This window comes from Dasypus novemcinctus, chromosome X (genome assembly GCF_030445035.2).
Source record: "Dasypus novemcinctus isolate mDasNov1 chromosome X, mDasNov1.1.hap2, whole genome shotgun sequence".
Lineage (NCBI taxonomy): Eukaryota > Metazoa > Chordata > Mammalia > Cingulata > Dasypodidae > Dasypus > Dasypus novemcinctus.
In genome coordinates, this window is record NC_080704.1 from 83,940,616 (window position 1) to 83,949,834 (window position 9,219).

Below are 9,219 nucleotides of genomic sequence, written 5' to 3' on the forward strand. Positions count from 1 at the left end.
TTTTTTTCCCAAAGGACTTTATCATGAAAGTAAAAACACAACCTACACAATAGGAGAAAAGATTTGGAAAACCACATATATGATAAAGGATTAATATCTAGTATATAAAAAGATAATCCTTCAACTTAACAACTAAAAGACAAACAACCCAGTTAAAATATGGGTAAAAGACATGAACAGCTATCTCTCTACAGAAGATAAATAAATGGCCAGACAGCACGTGAAAAGATTCTCAGTACCATTAGCCGATAGGGTAATGCAATTCAAAACTACAAAGAGGTATCATTTCACACCCATTAGTAGAATGACTGCTATTTTTTTAAAAAAGGAAAATAACAAGTGTCAGAGAGGATGTGGAGAAATAGGAACACTCATTCACTGCTGGTGGCAATGTAAAATGGTGCAGCTGCTGTGGAAGACTGTTTGGTGGTTCCTTAGAAATCTAAATACAGAACTCCCATATGACCTGGCAATCCCACTACTAGGATTATACACAAAAGAATTGAAAGTAGGGGTTCAAACAGATATTGGCACACCAATGTTCACAGTCACCAAAAGATGGAAGCAACCCAAGTGTCCATCAACCAATGAGTGAATAAATAAAATGTGGTATATACATACAATACACTATTATTCAGCCAGAAAATGAATGAAGTCCTGATAGATGCCACAAAATAGATGAACCTGGAAGATACCATGTTTAGTGAAATAAGCCAGACACAAAAAGGCAAATATTGTATAAACTCACTGATTTGAAACAATTAGAATAAGCAAATTCAGAGTAAGAGTCTAGAATATAGATTACCAGGGGACAGGGTGAGGATATCAAATGGAAAGTTAAGGCTTAAAATGTACAGGGTTCCTATTTGGAGTGATGGAAATGTTATGGTAATGGATGGTGGTGATGAGAGAAAAACATTGTGAACACAACAGCAGTGAAATATATATCTGAATATGATTAAAAGGGGAAATGTTAGCATGCATATATGGTAATGGAACAATTTTTTAAAAATAATCCTTGGAACTACACTACACAAACAACAAACCCTAAGTTAAACCATGGAGTTTAAATAATAGTAATTATTAAAATGTGCTATCATCAATTGTAACAAATTTTCCATACCAGTGCAAGGTGTTAGTAGTGGGGTGGTATATGGGAATCCTATATTTTATGTATGATTGTTTTGTAAACCCACAACTTCTCTAATTAAGAAAAATAAGAAGAAAAAGATATCAACAAACCAATAACTAGGAAAGAGATTCCACCAGATACTCAAAAACCTCCCAAGAAGAAAAGCCCAGGACCAGATGGCTTCAGAGGGGAATTTTACCAAACATTTAAAAAAGAACGCCAATCCTGCTCAAACTCTTCTAAAAAATTAAGAGAGTGAACACTGCATGATGCGTGATTCATTCTATGAAGTCATTTGTTTGTTAGGGCAATACTGAGATTTTGCAAACTTTATTACAGTCCTAAGATCTAACTTTCCTTTTTTGGTCTCTCAAAATTTAGTAACTGGGAAGTAGATGTAGCTCAGGTGAAAGAGCGTCCTCCTACCACATGGGAGGTCCTGGGCTAAGTTTCTCAGTGCCTCCTAAAAGAGGTGAGCTGGCACTGTGGGAAGGTGTGGTGAGCTGACGTGGCAAGATGATGCAACAAAGGAGACACAAGGAGGGGGAACAGTGAGAGATGCAACAGGCCAGGGAGCTGGGGTGCCTCAGGTGATTGAGCACCTCTCTTCCATGTGGGAGGTCCCAGGTTCGATTCCTGGTGCCTCTTAGATGATGAGTGGACAGAGAGAGCACACAGCAAGTGGACTCAGAGAGCAGACAGCGACTACAAACAAAGAGTAGGGGGAGGATAAGTAAAATAAATCTTTTTTAAAATGTTTAAAAAAAAAAACAACTTAGTAACTTTCACCAGTGTACTTTCCAGGGTCCACTTGCCTACATTTAGATCACATTCTCTAATACCAAAGTTCTTCTAGTTCTTCTTGCTGGTCAGATTTTCCTTGAGATACTCTCCCTTCCCCTGCTCCAGCCCCCAACACACACTGGTTTTTCCCCCCTCTAGATGGCTCAACCTTTTCAGCAGTCACATAATTTGCATATATATTGCTGGGGTGGATTTTCTAACCTCCAGTCCTAAGTCTTCCCACTTAACCTTTAAGATCTGGCTTGTTTATATTCAAGATTTCATAGAAGCTTCTTGCCTATTTCATGATGTTCTCTATTGAAAAATGGCCCACTCATTATCTAGGCTTAGCAGTTAAAACAATGTGGACCACTGTCCATGTGCTGCACTGGTTATCCAGAATGTATTCGCCAAGTGCAGTGGATGTGCCACAATGATGTAAGAGTTTGTTGATGGGGAGGGGTGGCGTGGGTGGAGTGGGGGGTACATGGGGACCTCATATTTTTTGAATGTAATATTTAAAAGAAAAAAAAAACCCAATGCTGATCACTACATAGTACCACCTACTGAGATAGGAGGAGGATATTACATGAGTATAAATATTCAGGTTCTGTTGTCTAAAGTTTAAAAAAAAATGTCTTATTGTTCCAGGGAGAGGTAAGGTCTACAAGAGACTTACAGGTTGTTGGAATATGGAAAATAGTTAAAACTATGGAGAAGTGTCTTCTGTAATCAATTCTTACTTAAAGGAAAAATACCATGGGAGTGGGTGAAGTTGCCCAGGGAAACAATGTTAGAGAATGTATGGAATATTGCTTTTTTTCTCTGACCTATGATCTCTGATGGCTGAAGTCATGTACCATCATAGTCATGTTGAGAGAAGAAGTAGGGCTTTGTGTGGTGATTACAGTGATGTGAGAAGTTTCCTCTAGATCAGTTGCCTTCAGGGTTTTTTTTTTTTTTACAGGCCATCTCTGACCTAAGAGTAGATAACTCCTTTTAGAAGAATAAAGGAAAATCTCTTCAACTCAGACCTGAGAATACTGATTAGGGAGAAGGCTGCTAGATACAATGCCTAAAACATTGCTAAAGCATATCTGAGGGCTGCTGTTCCTAGCAAAATGACTCCCAAATTATAGGAGGAAGGGAAACAGGAAAAATTTTGGCAAGGTTCTGGGGGTCCCTGATTTCTAACAAAAGTTCTTGCTGGTCCGAAAAGCTATACTTTTCACATTTCTTTTCCTTCTGACTATACAGTGTTTCCAACTGAATCAAAGATTTTGTTTTTTAGTTATCAGTTAGCATTTGTGGAGTCTTTGGTTGAGACATACGCACATTTTAAAAGAACTGTCTTAGCATGCTTCTTTTGCCAATTATACTGTTTCACCAGATATTTTTGTACCTGGTATATCTAATTATTTCCCTATCTAGCTCCAGTTGTAGCTTCTAAATAGTGGCTAGATGCAGAGCATAAAAGATGGTCACAGCAACAAATCTTCAGCTGGTGATTTGTTGCTTTACAAGCAATTAGTTGTAATCCTAGTTTACAACTCTGCCTGGTAAAACAGGGATCTCTTACATGGGTTTATGTGTTTTTCTTTCCCCCTACTGTCACACAATGGACAGATACCATCTTATTCCATGGCAGCTCTATCTGTCTCCCTGCCTGTCTCCTCCCCACAAACCTAGGAGGCTTTTGAGGCTTCCAAAGAACTTTGGCCAGATGCATTCATCTTCATTGAAGCTGACATTCCAGACCACACACTCAGTCTTGTGAAATGTCTCAAGTCAGGTATACAGATTTCACAGTCACTGAAGTTGGCTCAGCCAACTCCTATGCTGGGCAGTACTGCCCTCCTACCTTATAAATAAGAACTCAGTAGAACGTCTCCATCATTAAAGTACTAGGAGGTTTACTTATGTGATAGTTAGGTATCCCAACAAAGTAGGCATCATTATCTCTGCTTTTCAGAGAGGAAAACAGAAACTCAGAGAGAATAATTTATCTAAAATCACATAGCTGGTAAGAAGCTAGGTGGCTAAGTCTGACTGGCTCCCTCAAATATGTTCTTTTCAGTGCACCTTTAGGTCCCCATCTCACCTTTCCATCAACAGGATGATCTCCATCAACAACAATCAATAGGATCATTGTTGCTCATTACTGTTAAGGCCTTGAACCCTTTTAACATCTCTTAAAAGTTGCTGGGGCCATGTGTCCTTATCGAGACAGAACGCTAATACTTTAGTTGGACCCCTAAGTGAATAGATTCTTCCAAAGGAGGAAAGAGGGAATATTGAGGGGACAAAAATACCCTTTTCCTGAGTGGGTGTCTTACACAGGACTAAGGGCCACACCAATAAACTATCTGCAGAGCCCTTTTTACAGCTCAGGGAGAAAAGGGTTAGAATCAGTATCTCTTTCTACTTCCATTGAACTAGGACCTCTTTCTAAAATTTGTTGCTTAGCTGAGAAAAGACCTCTGCAGATGAGTCAGTTTCCACATGCATTCATCTGCAACCCTGAAAATCCCTGGACCTTGCTGGGGTCCAGAGGGAATATGAATATGAAGTCACCATCAGACTTACTCCACAGAGTAAGTGGTGACAGAGAGAGAAGACTGCAATATGGACCTCACTATCTAGACTCAAGAAGCAATGTATGCCACTCTAACAAGCAGAAAAGGAGAGCCAATTTCCATGTAGTTTGGCTTGATTCCTATGCTGTAGCCTAGAACTGCATTTCTTTTGGCTCCAAAGCTATCCTTACACCTTTAATCCTATATCTGAAACCCAAAAGATGAACTAGGAACCCGGTCAGTGAAGTTAGGGCACCTGTCTGCTTAGTAATAGGAATCATTCAATCCAGAATCTCCTGTTTTTTAGCTACCAATTCTCTCAGATTGATTTAAGTGTGGACCTGCCTGAATGCAGGCAGCTGGGTGACTAACAATCCTAAAATGCCAGGACATATTTGCTAACCTATAAATGTATGTTAAATTTATTAGATTCATCTGGATGTTGATTTAGTTTACCCAGCAGTAAAATCACTAACAAGTAACTAAGATCCATTCAGTTAGGAGGATTTGTGTAATCAGCGCTATAAAAACTCAGCAGTCCCTTTGATGTATTATATGAGCAACCCTGCCCTCTACAGGTATCATCAGCAAAGAAAAATAGAGCAATGCTGGCAGAGTCTTGAGTGAGAAGTTTGTTCCATTCTATTTGTGGTATTGGGTTCCATCACCTGAGGATTTTCTCAGTGATGACAGATAAAGGTTGTTCAAATCAGATCAGACTAAATTAGCACAGAGTAGCACCACTGTTTATATGAATCCCCCAGTTTCTTAGGATCCAAAAACAAACAATGAAACCGGGAAAGAGAAATCAAAAGCCTACCACATTGCTAGAGTAACAGTAAGTCTGTAGTAGAATAACATTTAAGCACCGCACTAATGAAGGATGTGGGAAAGCATGGGAGGGTTAGGGAGTGGGGCATATGGGAATCCCCTACATTTTTTTATGTAACATTTACATAATCTAAGAATCTTTTAAAAATAATAATTTTTGAAAACAGTCTACCACACTGCAGTAGTCTCCAGAGTTCTGTGGACCCAGCTTCCCTGCAGTTTCACTTTGGGATGGGGAAAGAGCAGGTAGGACTTCTGCTGTAGTGTTATGGAACATGCACTAGCACTAGCCCTAGATTCAGATGTGTTCTAGCCCTGATTCTGCCACTTAGTAGTTGTCAGAGCACTTCCCTCCCATGATTAAGGCTCTTCAATATCTTCTGATCTTAATAAAAATCCCATCTCCCTTCCATATACTATAGAATCCTCCATGAACTGGCCCTTGCTTCATCTCTTACAGCTTTCTGCTATCAACGTACCCCTTTTCCTTCTTCCAAATAATGAACCAAGCTTATTTCAGGGGGCTGGAATATTCTGCCTTCTTTTATCTGTTCAGGTCTTTCAGCTTATGTTAGTTCTTCAGAGAGGCCTTCTCTAAATACCCTATACCATTTCAGTCACAATCACATTACCCTGTTTCAATTTCTTCCCAGCATTTATTTTGAATTTGTATTTACAAGTATATTATGTGCCTCTCTCTGCTAGAATATAAGCTCATGAAGGCAAGGGTCTTTGTTTTGTTCACAACAGTATCCCCTGTACCTGGAACAGAGTCTGAGACATATATTCCATGTTTTTTGAATGTGCAATACTAGCACTGGGACTTGTAGCATGTCACTTACCCTCTGATTCTATTTCATTTACAATGCGCAAATATCCAATCCACCTCAAACTGCTATGAGTATCAAGAGGACAAATGTGAAAGGACCTAGCCTAGTGGTTGATAAACAAGTATTTAACACACTTTTGGGTATGATCTACTTACCAATCCATAACCATCGCTTTACAACCCTCACAATCCCCTACCCTACATTTCAGGGCCAAAGCCATGCTGGCAGTTAACATTAACCTTTCAGTGGGATCAAAGTGTATGAAGAGTTATGGTGATTTGAGGGTATGGGTACTATAAATCACAGATTGCTTTATATTGGGTCCCACGGTACCTCTTTGAAACAATTGTGGGTACATATTTCAGCCATCCACAAAGATGTCAGGCAATCAGTAATCTAGCCTATTCATTTCTAGGCTGTTTATAAACTGGCATTTTTGAACGGGAAATATGCCTTATGCCAGGCCTAGTTACTATATGTTGGGCAGTTAACTTATAAGGTATTCAAATTCAAATGTACCGATAGCGTAAACTTAAGAGAACTTAGGGTAGGATGGAGGGAAAGATTTTTTTTTTCACTCATGATTTTGACCTCAGCCTTAAAAACAGAACAGAGAAATGGGCCAGTCAGCACCAATCAGTGCCCATGTCTGTTAAACATCTCTAGTAAAGTGAAGCTTGGAATGTATTCCTATTCAGCAGATTAAGCTTAGTGATTTTCCTGTTTATAAATATGTGAATGTTACTAGTCCCCAAATGTGGAGAAAAAGGATTAACCTAATGCTGGAGAAGACAGCTTAACCAATGGGGGAAGGCTTCTTTTTCATCAGAGGAATGGGTAGAATTTGGGTTTTGTTGCTGAGGTGGTCTCTCCTTCTTAGGAACATTCGTATATACATTTGAACTAATAGAGCCTCATTGTTCCATTCCTTTCCTTCTCCCAAGAAAGAGCAGGGCCAAGGAAGAAAAGAATGACTTCCTTATTTTCTACCTTTAATCCAGAGGAACTACACTCAAGATTCTGGGGAAAAAAGCTAGGTGATGTGCTCCTCTGGCTTCTTCCAAGTAAGCAGTCAATTTCCATGTGCTGGAACTAGGTTTGAGTCATTTAATGTAGAAACCAACTTCCATCCTCTACTAAATAAGTTTTCAGATTTTTAAATAACAAGTCCACAGAAAATGTTATATTCACACAGAAAATATGAGTAAAGTGAAGCCAAATGAATCAGCTTTTTCCAAAGGCTCAACTCCAAAGGCTCCTTCATCACAAGGCTATTAATATTTCACTCCATGTTGTTTAACATAAGACCATAATCATTCACTTTCAGCAATGGCATCAGAGACTTGGTGTTAGGAAATACTTGCTCTCATTGGGGCTGAAGTCTGATCTAGTAGCTTCTGTTCTTATCAATTTCCCCTCTCCATCCCAAGAAACTCAAACATACATATTAGCATTTACTATTTAATCTTACTACAATGTGGAATCAGTTGTAAATCTAGGTGAGGCATTTTAACTGCTTGGAAACTATTTGAATTATTTTAATATCTATTAGGATCTGAATTGAGACACTCCATGGAAAATTTTGGATCTCCACTCCTGTAGTAAACAAATGCAACTACCACAATCTACTGGCTGCTATACAATAGCTGAGTTGTTTCCTAACTTTTCAACATGGAATCCTCAACAATTACCATGTAAGGTCATTTGCTAATTCTTAATGGCTAAATTTTGAGGTTTGTTCAGAATCTTTTGAGATTATTCTTATAATTTCAAAAGGGAAGGAGAAAGATGGTAGTTTAGTAAGCTTGGATAGACACTCTTGAGCCACAGCTTTGACATAATTTAAAAACTGATGCTTATATAGTTGAGGGGTAGTATAGGTGAACAAATAAAGTGTACTGATACATATATCTTCAAAGAAATACAATTTACGAAAATGATGGGGTTGGGGGGTGGGGAGTGGGTTATATGGGAAACTCATGTTTTTTAATGTAATGTTCTTTTGATCTATTAACTTTAATTTAAAAAGTGTAAAAAAAATAAAAAATAGAAAATTCATTGCCACCAAAATTCATTCCGACCCACTTTAATCACCCTCTCCCATATTCTTGTAGAACTTCTAGAACCTGTGGGCATTTGAATTGTGGTGCCTAGTACAAATTGAGATGTACTGTAAGTGTAAAATATACAGTTTTTTTTTAAGGAGGTACCAGAGATTGAACCCAGGACCTTGTACATAGGAAGCAGGTGCTCTAACCAGTTACACCTGCTCCCCTACACATTGATTTTTGAAGACTCAGTATGAAAAAAGCAATGTAAATATCTAATAATTTTTACACTGATCACATGTTGAAATATTTTGGTTTTATTGGGTTAAATAAAAAATTTTAAATTACTTATGTGGATTGCATTATATTTCCACTGGACAGCATTATTCTATAACATTTGGTGTGTTTAGGAGACAAATGGTGAATTTCTTTAAAAAGTAGGTACAAGTTACCAACACTGTCCATTGAGAAACCCAAGAATATTTCAGTGGCTTCAGGCCTCCATCCTGCCAAAAGTAAAGAGAAATCTTAGACCAGCTCAATGCATAGGATGTAGTAAGAGCACAATACACACCTATCTCCTATTAGCTGGGAAAGCAAACTCCTGCAAACTCTAAATTCAGAGGAGTCCTTCCTTATTCACGCTTATTGCTCTCCTCAAATATTACACCAGCTCTAGCAGTTATTACATATTTGAATAGGGTTGGATAATTACAGTATATATATATCTCAAGATTTTTATGTTTACCTATCTCCCCACTCAAATGGCTGCTCCTTATGTGTGGGGATCGTCTTTTCCCCTGTGCTTCAAATGTTGAATGGGGCATAATCTTTTCAAAGTAATCACTGCCAACAGTCATTTATTCTAAATACTACTGCACTGAAAAGACTTGTTTGCAATTACCTTCAGAATGCATAGTACTTTCTGAATATGCTTAAAGGTGGAAAATCTCCATTGAGAAAAGGATAATTCTTGGTAACAGCCAAAATTTAACTCAAGGGTGACAAAGTCAGCAAAC